This window comes from Pongo pygmaeus, chromosome 8, assembly GCF_028885625.2.
Source record: "Pongo pygmaeus isolate AG05252 chromosome 8, NHGRI_mPonPyg2-v2.0_pri, whole genome shotgun sequence".
Classification (NCBI taxonomy): Eukaryota; Metazoa; Chordata; class Mammalia; order Primates; family Hominidae; genus Pongo; species Pongo pygmaeus.
The window spans coordinates 64,990,126-65,007,052 of NC_072381.2; the positions used below are offsets into that span (position 1 = coordinate 64,990,126).

The window sequence follows — 16,927 nt, forward strand, 5'->3', positions numbered from 1 at the left end:
AAACAAAAACATATAATCATGCATATTGACAAGTCCGTTTTAAAAAGAACAGGGAACTATAGGAGAGAAGGGGGCAGGAGTGGGAATAAATTGTACTGGGAAGCAGTCAGGGGAGTTTTTCTTGAGGAGGCAACATTTGAGCTGAGACCAGAAAAGGGAGCAGGAATCAACTGGACAAAGAGGAGGAGGAGTGTATGTCTCACTATGAAGCAAGAAAGAGCTACACACAGTCAAGGAAGGAGAAGTGAAGCCAGGGAGACTGAATTGGATGGCCAAGCCAGTGCCTGGCAGGAAGGAGGCTGGAGAGGAGGGCAAGAGCATGTGGGCTTTGTGTGCCAGAGAAAGTATTTTACATTTTCGTATAGGCACCATGGAAGTGTTTTAAGCAAGGAAGTAACATAATTCTATTTATTAGGACTAGATGAAGTTGAATTGAATAAAAGGTTACTAAGGGTGCAAATGCCATTTTTATGGGAAGAGCTTATGCACTCACCCTGAGGGCTGGCATAAGGCAGGAGTGGCATTGAGTGTCCTTGGCTCTTCTTGGCTTTGGTCCCTGCTGTGGAGCTGGGGACAGGCTCATAGATGCTGCAGCCTCAGTGGCTGCAGATTCTGCCCATCTAAAGCCATGGACTTTCCCATGACCAGGGCCCATTTTGCCTTGGGGTCTGAGAATCCCCAGGAGTGGGAATTCCGAAGATGTCAGCTATGTGGCCTGAACTGGAATTCCAACTGGATCATTTCATTCCACTATTGACTGGAAGAGGAACGGTGAAGCTGTGGTGTTAGCTGGAGTAAACTGGAGTTGAGAAACTCACAGTGTATTTTTCAGAAAAAAAAAAAATTCTTAACAATCTCAAAGTACTCTCAATATTGTAAATCACCTTGACAGCACAAGGACTTGAATGGTTTGCCTGGAGGGCTAACGATCTTGGCTCTCCCAGGTGGCTGTCCCCATTGGGAGACAGCGCAAGCTAAGCCAGCTGTGCATCTCTCCTATTATATCATGGACCAGGGGACCATAGACATTTTGAAAGAGAATGTATCTGCCTCTCTCACACTTCAGCCTGCTTGTGGCATGGCTTGGCCCAGACAGCAGCAGGCACTATGTCTTTTCTAAACGTTCTGCCTCTTGATATAAGCAAGCAGTCCGTGGAGAGATTTATCAGAGGCCCTTGTGTTGGATGCATGTCTTCTTATAAGCTGATAGTCCAGGGGAGACTCCCTTCTAAACAAGAAAGGGAACTGAAGGCAGACTGGCAGCAGTTCTAGTGTCCTACAAGGCTGTGGCTCGTCCTGTGAGCTGGACGGCCAGGTCTGAGGCAGGACGTCAGGCAGGGCCATGCTGAGAACATCTCACATTTATTGAAAGCCTGCTGTCCTCTGGGCATTGTGTTTTCCTCTTGCCATTCCATTTATCCCTCCCAGTCATGCTCCGCTTTATGGATGGAGCAGTTGAGGCTCAGAGGGGTTACATAAAGCACCCAAAGACATATGGGCAGGAAATAATAGAACCTGGATTTGAATGCAAATCTTTCTGGCTGTTTCCATATTGTCTCACAGCCTATCCCAGCATCGTGGGGGTGGGGGTGGGGGGGGCGGTGGGGGGGTGGGGGGTGGTGGTGGTTAGGGATGCCCTCTTCTTAAGGATGTGTCCTGGGGCTAAGTCATTGTTCTTGGGGGTGCAGGGAAGGGACAATGGATCGGGAGGGTCTCAGTTTGCCTCTGGCCTGTCAGTGGGCCACCCTCCTCTCCTCTGTGATGCAAGGGCAGTGTGGCTGCCTTGCCAGCCTGCCCTCCTCCAGCCTGCTGGGAGCCTCGCATGAGACAACCAATCTGAAAGCCCGTTAGGGAGGACGCAGCACAGGAGAGGCAGCTGAGGCTCTGAGGGCAGCTGCGATCAACTGCCAGCAGCCACTGAGGGAGACTCCGGGCCTGGCATGGCTACAAGTGGGCTCAGCTCCAAGGGAACAGAGAATTGGGCCACATTTGCCTGGGCTGGGTCAGAAGCGGCAGTTCCTGAGCCCATGTCACCAGCTCCCATTTGCATGGCTGAGGAGGTGCCTGGGTTTGCTGTACACTGCCTGGCTTTCATCCCCGCTTTTTAAGGCACATATCAGCCTGGGCAGCTCTTGACCCACAAGGTGGACTCTTCTGGGCCAGCCACGGGCAGTGGCCACCCTGTCCTGCCAGGCCGCAGAAAGACCCTGGGCCACTCCCAACTGGAGCCACTGCTCCTGGAGAGAGCAGTGACCTGGACCAGCAGACCTACGGATCCCCTCTTGCTCCTGCACTCGCCTCCTTGCAGTGACTCTGCAGTGGGAGTGGGAGGTGTCAGAGCCATTAGGCGGAAACTCCTTTCGTGCACCTCTAATTTTCAAGCTCTCTGAATCTCATTAGTTCCCGGGCTTTCCTGCTCTGCCCTCCTGTTCTTTGCTCACAGAAAATCCAGGGGGCAGCCAGTCACCCTGTTGCTGGCGGTGATGATGAGACTCCAGGCCGGTGGCACAGAGGCCTCCCTGGGAGGAAGTCCCCTGTTTGGGCGCCCAGCACTGTTCAGGGCCTCCTCTAGTCCTGTTCTACTTTAGGCCTTACCTTCTCATTTCTGTCGCTGGAGCAAAAGCCTCTGAATTCAGAGTTGGGAATTCTCAGGCCTGGTCTGAGATTTGTCTGCCCCGATGATGATGATGATGACGATCATGATAATACTACACTAATAGTAGTTAAAAGAGTTACCATTTACCAATTGCCTATTCTGTACTAGGAGCAATTTAAACCTCATCACATGTAATTCTAACAACATCCCTGCAAGACAAGCATTATAGTCCTTTCGTAGATGAGAACATCTATGCTTAGAGAGATTAAATGACTTTCGGACTTAAACAGCTGGAAGGTGACTGAGCTGAGGTTTGTACCCATGTCTTGATGACTAAGCCCAGCTGTGTCCACCAGGGCACCTTGACCTAGTACTTCTGAGAGCCCCAGGGTCACTCATTCAGAGGCTCCCAGAGCTACCAGGACCCCAGATCATTGCGGCTCCCTCATCCTGGCAGTGAGGAGGCTCAGGCCTCCGTGCTAGTGCCCCACTCCTTGATTCTACCCGTCCCTCCCTCCCTGTGGCCTGCAGAGATTCCGACTGCTCCTTTGTTTCACCCAGAGCACCTCTTCTGGGCTGAGTGCTGTGGAAAGGGCCAGGTAGGAAAGGACACTCAAAGTAGGTTGACTCAGTTTCTCCCCTGAGTTTCCCTTTGGAGACCCGAGAAACATATCTGGGAAGTGAATGGGAAGATGAGAAGAAGTAAGCAAAATTGGGAAGGCCTTGGAAGTGCGGAGGATGCCGGTCGCCCCAGGTGCTCCGGGGAGTATTTCTGTTTAGAGTGGCATGCGGAGGGAGTGCTCTCCTGGTACTGCAGGGGTCCAGGCAGAATGAGACTCTGCTAGACTCAACTCTTTCTTCTTCTCTGAAGGAATCAGAGACTGAAACAAGGATGGCTTCATCAGTTTGGCCATAGCCTGGAAAGACTGGGAAACCCAGCAGCTCTCTGGCCCCTGGGCTCACAGAAGACACAGTTCTTGGAAGCAGTCATCCCTGCCTGCGATGACTGACCTGCCTCTTGCCAGGCTTCCATCCTTGCTTCAAGGCCTGCTAATCATCAGCTCCAATGGGAGATCTTTGCAGGCTGCCCTGGAATCATAGCTCCAGGCCTTTGTTCTAGAACATCTATTGCATTGTATTGTACCTATTGCTTTATATATTTTTCTTCCTTTTCTCCAAGACAAGAATGTGCACCCATTTAAGCCTGGGATGGCCTCTTCTTATGTGCATATTCAGTTCCAAGAAATATTTAAACTATCACTAGTATAATTCAGCATCCATAATGAGTTCATACTCTTGTGTATTGAGATCAGATGACTTTCCTGTCTTTGTGGTTCATATTATTAACATTCTTCTTATCATTTTGCTCTGCTTAGTTCTTTTTTTATACATCTTTGCCTCTCACCCCCCTTTTTTGCCTTGGCATTCGTTTGTTCTTTCAGCAAATGTCCACTAGGCACCTACTGTGTGCCAGGCACTGTTCTAGGTGCTGGGGATACAGAAATGAGCAGGAAAATTGAATGGCTCATTTATTTGAAAAGCACAGAATTAGGGTTGACTCAGGGTGAAGCTTGATCCACTGGCTCAACAGTGTCACCCCCAGAGCTCCCATCTCCATGGGCACTCACCCTGTGGGTTAACTGAGTCTTTGGGGTGCCGTTTCCTGGACATGCCTCAAGACTTCCCTGAATGAATGGTTCATCTGGTAATGAATGAGGCCACACAGGCTCCCTCATACTTGTCCCTGGCGTGGGAGCTGCCTTCTAAGGTTTCATAATGAGAACATGCTTTTTTAGGGGAGCAGGTGTGTGGTAGACTCTGGACTCCTACACTGCTGTCTTCTGATTATTCCCAGAGAACTGCACGTCTCTGCTCTGGTTGGGCTGAGGCTGTTTTTGTCACCCTACAGGCCTGTGTTGTTTGTTCCTAAAGCAGAGAGACATCTGTCATCCTCACTGAGCCCTGACAGATGCCACATTCAAAGACCCAGCACATGCAATAGCAGTGGCGGCAGCACTGTCATTGCGGCGCTCACACACACATACTGACACGCTCGTTTCTTCTTCTGGCGGGCAAACCTTCCTGCCCCTCCCTGCCAACCCATGCTTCCACGCCTACGAGATTCAAAATAGGGTAACAGCGGAACTGCAGGCCCGAAGCACTTGCTGGACAGTGAGGACACCTCTGGGTTGAGGGGACAGGGTTAAATGGGGTAGTACAGGAAGAATATTCCTCCTCCTGGGTGTGAACGAGTCTCCTTTGATCTCTGCAGTAAGTGCCTTACCCAGCCCCTGTTACCTTTAGGAGCAAGAACTTGAGGAAATGGTGTGGGCACGTGCACAAAACATGGGGCTTACTTTTAGCATGAAGGGGAAACTGAGGATGTCCAGCTCATTGTGTAAGAGAGTGAAGGTTTGACCGAGGGTGGCTTCTAAAGCAAAACTTAGACACATGACGACAGGGATGAGGTGGCAGGATCAGAAGACAAAGAAGAACCAGGCACGGATTCACTCATACTTGTAGGAGGACCTTGGACATATTTTATGTAATATAGAACATTTCCTCTTTTAGGATTGTAAGTAATATCATGGTAGATGTTACTGGAAATTTTATCACTCCCACCCTGTGGGTCTTAGCAGGAATCATCCTGAATGGTGTTTGTGGACTTGTTTTGGAGAAGTCTGTGTTGAGGGCAGGGGTGGTAGGACTTCGTGTTCAACTTGGCAGGCTCCTGGAGGGAGAGAGTGGCCTGGGACAGGCATTAGAGGGTCAGGCCCTCTGGGCTTAAAAGAGAAAAAGGAAGAGGGGAATGTCTTGGAGAAGGAGGGGCTAATCACTTGTTAGGTCCTAGGCAGTGTCTTGGTGCCATGTATTAGAAGGGAGGTAGAGGGAGCGGGGAAGTATCAGCCTGTAGATAACATCCTGTTCTAATGGGTGGGTGTGAGAAGGTGGGGGAGATGCTTTGAGACATAATCATATCTCCTACAGACAAGTGAGTGAATCCCACTCTTTACCATGTAGGCTTATCAAAGACCACTAGCAGAAAAAGACTGGTCTAATCCTGAGAGTTTCCTTGGAGGACTTCCTCTTAGTGTAGCCCCACCTAAGGCTCTGGGATGTTGGAGAACAGCTGGAGAGAGAGGACCAGTTCTGTGGCTCTCAGCTAGGTTGCAGGAGTCTTGGGTGTGGGAAGGAGGATTCTCAGCTGATTTTCCCTGCATTTCCTTAACATCCCCCACTGCTTGAAGGAGCTGTTCCACTTGTATCTTTTTCTTATATTGTGCTTTGGCTTAAATATTTATTTGGAAAAAGTCCTCAAGAACTAAAACCTTTCTTTGTATCTTGAATCAGATCATTTGCAAGTTCCCTCTGACTGTAAGCTGATTTTGTGACTTGGTGTTCCCGAGACCCCCAGTCCACTTCATCTCATCTTTGATTTTTAAGCCATTCTGTCTTTCTTAAGCTGACATTTGAATTCCTAGGTGGTTCTTTCTGCATTTCACCAGCTTACAGTTGTGACTCATCCTCCTCATGTTGTTTTAAGTCATGAAGAGAATCTGAATCCAGCAGGAAAACTGAGAGCCATCTTCATAACAGTGAAAGTTTCTGGAATCTATAAAACATCAATTTGTATATAGAAACTGAAGTTTAAGAAAGACAAGCTTTTCTCTTAATTTAAATTATTGCATCTCATGGGAAATTTAATTTTTTAAATAAATCACATATTTCAATAAAGCAGAAAGCTTTGCTAGATACACAGTGAAGATGTTTGCTTTAAAAATGGTTCTTTATTCAGCTAGAGAGGAACCAGGGGAATACAGGAAGATAAAAAGTGCTGAATGGAATATACAAGACAGGGTTTTGAAATCAAGGCTAAATTAATCATCTCTCCTTTTCAGTGGGCTATATCTAAGCAGAGGCTGGCAGATCCTCTCTGACTATCAGATTTGACTCTGTTATTCTCTACCAGAGGATGCTACCAGAATGACTGTCCCAGGGTCCATGGGTGCCAGGATCTGTTAACTGATGGAAATCTTCACCTGAGGGAGTGTATGTATCTTCAGGGATCTCTTGCATGCAAGTGAGACAACTATGGTTCAAGCTGCTTAAGAACCAAAAAAATGGGGATGGGAATTTGGTGGCTTGGGTAACTGAAAAGCTTAGGGTTAGGCTTCTCTTCAGGCTTAGCTGATTCCAGGCACTCAAATGATGTCCTTCAGTCTCTTGCTGTCACTGGTTCACTCCATTTCTTTTTCCATCTCTTACCTCTGCTTTCCTCTGTGTTGGTTTTATACTTGGGCAGCCTTCTTTTATGTGGATTTCCATAACAGAATCAAATGCATATCATATTGGCTTCTTACCCTTGGCTTTCAATAGAAAGATAGATTCTCTTTTGTATATAGACATACAGTAGTTCCAGCGAAAGTCCTAGAACTCACTCTCATTGGATCAAGTTGGTTGGCATGTTGCTTCTGAACCAATCACCACAGCCAGGAAGATAGGTCTCATAGTCTTACTGAGCAAACCTGGGTGGATATCACTCCTGGAGGTGGAAGGTGGAGGCGGGGGCATTCTTAAAACAGAGGGATTGAGAGTGGGGAATAGGGCATACCAGAAGGGGCAATGAATGCTAGTCAGGTAAAGATAATAGCCATCCACTATGATATGTTTTGGTTGGGTAGATTTGAGGGACCAGACCTGGGGTGACCCATGTTTTCCCAGCAGATCCCATTGGGTGATTTCTTCCTGTTTGATTTCCTGCAAGGTACCTCAGTTGTTGGCATGATCCTCCTGCCATCTTGCTCCTGGATGTTGAAAGGCCACATGGTGTCTAATTTACCAACACAGACCTGATCTAGAAGGCAAAGACAAGTTCTATGCCCACACTTTTCTAACTGTAGAGTTAAGAAGTTATTTCTATCCTCCAGGCTTAATTTTTGGCTATCAATATTGAGCTAAAGACTATTGAAGATTTACAAAATTATGTATCAATTTAATTTTACTATAATGAAACACATTTTAATGAAATTCCTGTAGCTTCTGTTATTGATATTTTTCACAACAGTCCTCTGAGATATACAATTAGCCCTATTTTATAGGAGAGAAAACAGGGTCAGAATGGTAGAGAACTTGTTAAAGGCCATGCAACCTGGAGAATCCAGCATCTATGTGCTTGTGCTGGGTTTGATGCACATAGGGATGAATAAGACATTCTCTGCCCTTGAGTTGTATGTAATTGCTCTGTGTTTATAGTTACATAAAAGAATGAGTAATATGCCTCTATGGAAATAAAACAGAAGGAAGTGATTAATTTTACATAAATGCAGTCTAGGAGACAGAAGGGACATTAGAGATGGGTCTTGATGAGTGAGTAGGAGTTTCTCACGTGGATATTGTGTACAGGGAATCTGTTTTTTCACTGAGTAATGAGTGAGTTTTCTATGAGATGGAGCTGCCAGTTTCAGGAAATGTAATGTCACCCTTGACTGTGCTTTCTCCTTTTACCAGAAGGATGGCCACAGAGATCTACATTCGTATTAGTTTAGGTGCTTTCATTTGCAAAGACTAGAACTCCTAACACAAATAGGCTTAAATAATAAAGGGGATGTATTGTCTTATCTAATTGAAAAGCACAGAATTAGGGCTGACTTAAGGCCAAACTTGATCTGTTGGCTCAACAATATCACCAAGGATCTGGCTTCTTTCCATCTCTCCGTTCTGTCTTATGCTATCTTTCAAATCCTTTGGTGTCTTTATCAAAGGCTGGCACCTTTTAGGCCCTAATATGACTGAAGGAGCTCCTGGGGCTAGATGCTTCCTTCGTCATGCCCAACAGGAAGGAAATGGCATCGTTTCCAGGCACTCTCAGCAAGACCTGAGAGTCACTCTGATTGGACTGGCTTAGGTCACATGCCCATCCCTGAACCCATCACTGCTGCCATGGGACAGAGAACATTGATAAAGTTGATTTCCCTGAAGCCACATGGATCCCCAAATGGAATTTTGCAGACTGATGGAAGGAGGAAGTGGACAACGATGCTGTATTAGTCCATTTTCACACTGCTGATAAAGACATACCTGAGACTGCGAAGAAAAAGAGGTTTAATTGGACTTACAGTTCCACATGGCTGGGGAGGCCTCAGAATCACAGTGGGAGGTGAAAGGCACTTCTTTATCTGACAGCAGCAAGATAAAAATGAGGGGGATGCAGAAGTGGAAACCCCTGATAAAACCATCAGATCTCGAGATTTATTTGCTACCACGAGAACAGTATGGGGGAAACCACCCTGTGACTCAAATTATCTCCCACGGGATCCCTCCCACAATACATGGGAATTATGGGAATACAATTCAAGATGAGATTTGGATGGGGACACAGAGCCAAACCATATCAAATGCTCAGAAGGCATTTGTTTTGGTAAGGCATCAAAGAAATGTTTACCAGAGCACCGAAGTTTGCATAGTCTCTCTTTTTTGGGCAGTAAAGGTTCTATATAGCTCCAAGACATAATCTTTGATGCTCAGTCTGTGACAACTCAAATTCTAGGCCTTTCCTTGGATAATTCAGCCACTGAACTACCTTTTGCTTCCCTCTGTAGTCTCTTCTTAGTTAGTACTCTGGACAAACTTGCTTTGACTTTGTCCAAAGACACCCATTCTTTATTAGTATATGATGAATTTTGTGGACAGAGAAGAGTGCTATGGGCATGATGGCATACTTACCACACAGAATGATCTAGAACTTTGCAGCAACTAATGTCCTAGGCCTTTTCCAGAGCTGCTTTCTTCAAAGGGGACAACAGACTTGATGCCGCATTTTCTAAAGCTCTTCCCAACCTCCAAAACAGCTTCTTTTCTTTCTGCTGAGGAAGCTAAATTTACTTTCAGTCCTCAAATGGTAAAAAAAAAAAGGGGGAGCCTCCCCAGATGTCTCACACTGATAGGAGGAAGAAATATCCAAAGCCATTAGCCAGTGGTGACAAACAGTGTGTGAATTATAACGGATGCAGGGTGGCTGGAGAAAAGACTGAGTGGTTGGAGACAGGCAGGCAGGCCTGAGTTTCAAATCCTTACCCTGTCACTTTCAGCACTTTGGGATGCTGAGGCAGGCAGGTCACGAAGTCAAGAGATCGAGACCATCATGCCATCATGGCCGACATGGTGAAACCCTGTCTCTACTAAAAATACAAAAATTAACTGGGTGTGGTGGCATGCACCTGTAGTCCCAGCTACTTGGGAGGTTGAGGCAGGAGAATCGCTTGAACCCAGGAGGTGGAGGTTGCAGTTAGCCAAGATCGCACCACTGCACTCCAGCCTGGGTGACAGAACAAGACTCCATCCCCACCCCTCCCCCAAAAAAAAGAGGCAGGATGCCATGGAGTTGAAGAAAACAGGCCCTGTAGCCAGGCTGCCTGAGTCTGAATCCTGGCTCTACTGTTCACCAACTGTGCCTGCGTTCATGTCCCAGCTCTTCCATTGACTAAGCCTAGATCAAGAAATAATCACTGAGTTCTAATCTGTCATTCAGGTAATTGCGCTCTTATGTTTCCTTTTGTCATTTGGCCTTCCAACTTAGTTGGGATGATGGTGGCTATCACTTTACCTCTTTGGCCTCAGTTGTTTCATCTGTAAAATATTGATACAAGTAATGTCCACATTATAGGTTGTTGTAAGGATTAACCCTCATTTAACTCATTTAAAAGTTTTATGCATTATATATATATATATAATATATACCTTCATATATATTGAAAACACTTGTAACAGCATCTAGTAAGCGCGAATGACGTGGATAGATAGATATATCTTATAGAGTTGCTGTAAGCCATAGAGACTTTGCATATATATTGTCTGGCAATAGCAGACACTGAACAAATCTTAGCCATTATTAATAATTATTATGTTGATTGAACTATTTAATAATAATGTGATTCATCTAAATAGAGCTTTTTAGTTTCTGGAGTTCTTGCTGCCAACATGATCCTTCTTGAGCCCTACAACCACTCAGTGATGGGGCTCCTATTCCTCTGTCCAGGGGCTCTCAGGGAAGGGTTGGATGCCTTTCCAGGGTCTCCTGGCCAGGTGGTCATTAGCAGGACCAGGGTGTGAACCATAGTGAGGAGCTTCCAAGTCCAGGGCTTGTTCCACATCCTCTCTTCCCCCATTCTAAAGGCCTCCCAGCCATTTCTCACAGCCTTATTTGAAATGCCTGTGCTTCTCATCTGTAATATCCTGATTGTCCCATTAATCTTCCTTAAGCTTCATGAAAAATACAAGGGGCTGGATCAGGAAATAGTCACCAAGTTCTAATTTTGAATTCAGGGGATTGTCTTCCATGGACGTGAAGAGACTGATGTTTCCCATTTGGCCTTTGCCTTTCCGACTAAGTCGGGGAGAGCTGTCACTTTCTGAATTATCAACCAGTTTACAAGGTGGCATCTATATTTTGCCTCTAATGTGTCTGTACTTTTGTTGCTTCTCTATCTTCATATCATCCTCTCCCTAGCAGATGTTCTATAGTACTGCCCAGAGGGAGTGGTAAGAAATTTCTTTTGATAAAACCTTAAAAGCTTAAAACTTCCAGTCACTTCCTTTTGCATATTCCTTAGACCCTGACCATAGGCCAGTGCTCACTACAGAAGGAGCAGTGTTTGTTTTGTTAACACACACACACACACCGTACTCCAAGGTCCTAAATTTTAGACTTAGTTCACTGTTTTATATGGTAGCCACTAGACACGAGTGGTTGTTTAAATTTAAATGAAATTGCAGGTTCAGTTTCTCTTTGCATTAGCCACATTTTGAGTACTCAGTAGCCATGTGTGGTTAGTGGCTACCATATTGGGCAGCACAGATAGAGAACATTTCCATCAATCACAAAGTCATATGGGACAACATTTACCATAAAGGGGAAAGGGAGCGGGAATGGGCACATGAGTGTAGTGTTCGGTTAAGTAGCATCACAGGACAACAGATGTGAAGTAGTCCTCTTAATCTCTGCATGTATTTCCTCTGTGATTTCCAAGACCACTAACCAGGAGAAATAAGAAACTGTTGTTTTCTGATCCAACACCAGCATGCAATGAAAGTAGGATATTTTTCATTGTATAGAGAACCGTCAATGTGTATTTTGTTATCTGATTTGAACCCTGCATGTGGACAGCACATTTCACGTGTTTTAGCCCGTTGGTGGCTGGCACAGGTGTGGCCAGAAAGCCAGCATAGGATCTTGTTTGTGTTTAAGAGAGAAGTTCAGGGAGACTATTCAGGCACATTGTCTGACAAGTCTAGCACTGGTCAAACGCTCATAAATATTCCTGTACAATCTGAACTCGAAATGTTCTTGTTGTGGACACCTTTGGTGAGCCAGTCTACTTGAGGACAATCCAGTCTACTAGTTCAGCTTCACAAAGCATGTACTAGAAACAATTAGAAGAACAGGGTTGCTTTTAAAGCTATCAGGATGGTGTTTGCTGTTGTTTTGTTGTTAAATATCAATGGGTTACTCAATGGCAATAGATCTAAAGAGATGAACATTGTTACATGAATATTGCAAGAAATCCGTGGATCTCTTGGGGACCCTCCAGACCTAGTTTTGAGAATTACTCATATAAACAATTTGCAGGGTCTAATTCATATACTCAGACTAGGGTTCTGCATTCTTTTCCCCATTGGGAGGAAGGAAAAAAGAGGATAACATTGGTTATCTGGGGTAATAAGAAAGCAAGGGGCGGACTACAGCTGTCCTGAGATCTGAGATCTGAGTGACAGAGCCTAGTTCAGGGGAGGGCTGACATGCTGCTGAAATGGGCTTATCCAGCCACACTCAGAGCTCTAGTGAGTATCAGGGTCATTGTGTTCTAAATCATCTGTGGCCAGCTTACCAAACAGGCTGGAGTCTGGCAGAGAATATCTATAGAATTTTCCACAAATCAGAAATTTTGGTCTTCCAGAAGGATAACCTTCCCCAAATATCCTGGTAGTCTTGAGTTAACTGTGGCTTCCTGGGAGTTTCTGTCCTTGGTAAGGGTCACATTTTCATTGTCCCTTGACCTTTAGTCTTCTCAGAGTTGACTGGTAACATTAAAATGAGCATGTCTTCACTTCTGTCACTTATGAAGCTCTTAAAAAATTTATAATACTCTAAACATATCACAGTAATAAAAGCAATCATATCTCTTTACATTGTTGCAGTCTTTTAGATAAAGTCCCCTGAAAGCATTGTCCTGGTGGTTTTCAAACTTTTTTCTTTGATCTTTCAGAATCTTTGTTCAAATGACATCTTGGCTAGACTCCAACATATAGCACAGATAAAAATGGAGTTGTGACTGCAGGGAGAGAAAGGGTGGAGCCCAGCTCACTGGACCTCTGCCTCTACCCCCAAACCACCCCCTAGCCTTTGAGTCAACCACTGAGTCACCGGTGAGCAATCCCTGTGGTTGCCCAGAGCATCATCCCACTAAGTCCTCATAATCACCAGGCATGATTGTGAGGTCATCACAGTGACTTGGTGTGCCCCTGGAGGTAGGAAGGCAGATGAAGAGGGGAGAGAGACACCCCCCCACCCCCATATGAGGATGGTCTGTGATGATATGCATGCAGGGGAAGGGACTTATCCAAGGTCCCTGATAGGTAGGGACTGGAATTTTGGCAGTGTCTTTTCTAGAGTAGAACAAATTTATCAGTTGAATTTGCTGTAGTTCTCTGAAGGTTTCTTTGGCCACATTAGAATTTTTGAGCCCTGGCATCCATGTAGGTCAACTTCAAAATGGCTGTGTGCTCCACTCAGAGATTCTGCTGTGAAGACCGGCAGGAGATTTTTTAGCCTATTTTGAACTCCAACTGTTCCAGTTCCTCTTGCTTTCCAGAGGTGTGAGCACCTGGAAGCCCCTGCTCTGGTCTACACCTCAGGCTCAAGATTCATCCTGCTCACTCAGCCACTCATGCTGTCACCAGAGATAAAACTAGAAGTGTCAGCAGGTACATTTGATTCTCGCACAAGAAATAGTTACCCTCCAAAGACTTGCTCATTCTTGTGCCTGTAAAGTGTGGTGTGCACTGTGCATCAGTATTCTTGCCTATGAAATGGGCATATAGGCTGGGCACAGTGGATCATGCTTATAATCCCAGCACTTTGGGAGGCCGTGGCTGGTGGATCACCTGAGGTGAGGAGTTTGTGACCGGCCTGGCCAACATGGTAAAACCCCATCTCTATTAAAAATACAAAAATTAGCTGGGTGTGGTGGCAGGCGCCTGTAGTCCCAGCTACTGGGGAGGCTGAAGCAGGAGAATTGCTTGAGCCTGGGAGGCAGAGGTTGCGGTGAGCTGAGCTGAGATTGCACCACTATACTCCAGGCTGGGTGACAGATCGAGACTCCATCTCAAAAAAAAAAAAAAAAAAGAAATGGGCATATAAATAGATCTACATAAGACTCACTGGAAGTTTAGAGCTCTTTAAAAAAATGGACAACAACAAGTTTTTCCAAATAAATGTTGATTCTGGGCCTGGAAAGTTTGAGTGGCTGGCTTCTCAGAGACAGTTACTGCTATCCATGCTCTTTAAAGTTCCATTGCTCTTATTCTAAGCTTGAAATCAAAGAAACCAAAGCTGTGGTTTCTTGTCTGACCTTGGCTAATGATTTTCTGATTGACTCTAGATGCAAAAGAACTGCTGGTAAGTTTCTTATAGGGGAAAAAAGATGATGGGGAGAAAAGGAACTGAGTTCATTTCCTAACCTCAGTTTCCCTGCTTACTCACCCAGTCGGTTGGGAGCTACTTGCTGGGTCTGAGTTTCCATAATCACCATAGAAATGGAGGTAACATTATCCTTTTGCTCAGTCAATGGGAGGATGGAGAAATGTCTTAGTCTGTTTGGCCTGCTATAACAAGATACCATAAACTCGGGGGGCTGATAAGCACATTTATTTCTCACAGCTCTGGAGGCTGGAAAGTTCAAGGTCAAGACACCAGCAGATTTGGTGTCTGGTGAGGGCCTGCTGTCTCGTTCATAGATGGCACTTTCTTGCTGTGTTCTCACATGGTGGAAGGGGCAAGGCAGCTCTCTGGAGGCTCTTTTATGAGGGCATGAATCTCATTCATGAGAGCTCTGTCTCCATGACATTATCACCTCCCAAAGGCTCCATCTCTTAATATAATTACATTGGTGATGAGGTTTCAATGTATGAATTGGGGGTGGGCAGGCATAAACATTCAGACCATAGCAAGGAGAATTCAGGGATTGCATTAAGAAAGTAAGTTGCTGAGCAAAGGGACTCATCTTCAAAGTCCAATACAATCTTTATAATCTTATGAAAAGCTTTCCTGGCTTTAGAATTAGCTCCAAGGAATTTGGCACTAGATTTTAGATTTGCTCAGAGAAAGAGTGTGAGAGGGAGAGGGATGTGGCTTTTGTGAGGAATTCCAGCACCTTCCTTTGCAAAGATAGGCCCTAAAGAACAGTGGCAGCCTATCCTCAGGACAGAAGCACTTAATTTTGTCTAATTGTGTCAATTTCTAAGAGTCATTGGGAAATTCAGCAGCTAATGAAGATGGCCCTGTTCTGTCAGGTCCCTACTGGAATATTTAAAATTCTGTTTTTCATACTTATCAGCTAAAAGAATTACAGAAATATATTTCTGGATCCCGTGGGGAATAAGAGCAGAAATATACAAACCTTCTTCTTTCAAGATGGATCCCAGCAGCCCAGGTGAATGTCACAGTTGTGTTAAAGACTATTGATTCCAGCAGGTTCTGGGCTGGGTCTCAGCTTCCCAGGACTGTTTCAGGCTGACCTCCTTTCCCTGGTTCCATCTTTTTTTGGGACTTCTGTGGGCCTTCATTCAGCATGTGGCTTGCTGGTGTCCAGGTCTGCAGGCATACACACCTCTCCTGATCTGAATCAGAGAACAAAAGATATAGGATCGAGGACAATGGGCTCTCCACTTTTGCTTTCTCTTTTCTTTTAGTTTTTACTTTGTGTTTCCAACAGCCAATGGAAGGCTGTTCTATTTAGAGTAAATGACTCAGGCTTGGTACATCTCGAATCGTATGTCAGAGCACACTGTTGCCCCTCAAAGCTCGGGAAAGGCTGCATACTCTATCTCCCTCTTGATGGTTTCCTCGTATTTATATGTTAAAGACCATGGATGTCCTGTAGTAAAGGGGTTAGCGTGCCTCTGTTTATCCCAGTGATTCTAGTGAAACTAAAATGCTTGTTTCTGTGGGGCACAGTCCAGATGTGTTGTTCACTTGGATTGACCAATCCTTTCAATAAAGTTTGGCTGCAACCATGTGAATCACAAGTTTTCAGCATTTAGTTTTGTGACCTTGAGCAAGTCACCTAATCATTACATGCCTCAGTTTCCTCATCTATAAAAGGGGATAATAAAAAGCATCTACTTCATAGGGTTGCATTGAGGATTAAGTGCTTTAATTAAGGTTTTACTATAGTTTCTGAAATATAACATATCCTATATATGGTAGCTATTATTATGTTAGTATCCATTATTATTTGCTGAAAGCTTTTAACACTGTGCTGAGTGTTGGTACTGTCTTCTTATCATGTCATAGAGCATGGGGTAGTATAAGAATCCTACCTTAGGTCAAAGGTCACAAAGCCCTATTGCTTTATTCCCAATAGTCTTACAGGGAAGATGTAGTTGTCCTTGTCTTATGGAGGAAGGAGGTGAAGCACACCTGAGCAGTAAAGAGGCCCCAGGTCACACAGCACGTACAGGAGTCAAACCCTGGCCTCTGGCTGCAAGCCTGCCATCCCCAAGTGTCTCTCTAAATCTGCTTGTCAACCAGCCTCAGACAGGGGCCCACAGACACGAACCTCATCTCAGTGTTGGTAGGAGGCACCTTCCACTTGGATTCTCTTCATATGGTTAAGACAGTCCTGAGTTCCAATCCTAAGTTCACTCATCTCTACCTCCTTGCCTTTGTGCAGGTTACTTAGCTTTTCTGACCATAAGTCTTCTCTGTTGTAACATAGGGATGGTAACACCCATTTCTTATGCATACAGTGACGCTTAATGACATAACGTAGGTGGGTTCATGCACAAGGCCTGGTATATGATGAGTGCTGGTAAATCTTAGCTCCCAATGACACTGTATCAGGCTTTCTGCTAGGGTGCTTTACGCAAATGATCTCATGTAATCCTCACAACACATCAGGATATTGGTACTCTTCATTTTACAGATGGGGAAACTGAGGCTCTGTGGGATTAAGGGACTCACCCAAGGTCATAAAGCCAGATTGTGACATCGAGATTCAAACCTTGGCAACCTTACTTTCTGGAAACACTTTCCCCCTTCCTCTTCTTTAGACC

General features: G+C 45.2%; 1 protein-coding gene and 1 long non-coding RNA gene across 19 annotated transcripts in view; one reads left to right on the forward strand and one right to left on the reverse strand.

The window, feature by feature from the left end:
* KCNMA1 (potassium calcium-activated channel subfamily M alpha 1) overlaps positions 1-16,927 on the forward strand; it is a 768,905-nt gene that overhangs the window by 274,324 nt on the left and 477,654 nt on the right. The window lies entirely within an intron of this gene.
* LOC129006195 (uncharacterized) lies at positions 1,827-16,904 on the reverse strand. 4 transcript variants are annotated; one of them, XR_008491937.2, is made up of 5 exons: positions 16,432-16,904; positions 15,271-15,490; positions 9,320-9,456; positions 8,713-8,772; positions 1,827-6,209 (listed from the first exon to the last, which is right to left on the reverse strand). It is a non-coding gene; the product is annotated as an uncharacterized LOC129006195 (long non-coding RNA). The 4 variants fall into 4 exon arrangements; XR_008491938.2 differs by lacking the exons at positions 1,827-6,209; positions 15,271-15,490; positions 16,432-16,904 and adding exons at positions 6,368-7,139; positions 7,366-7,451; positions 12,481-14,155; XR_010127423.1 differs by lacking the exons at positions 15,271-15,490; positions 16,432-16,904 and adding an exon at positions 12,481-14,155.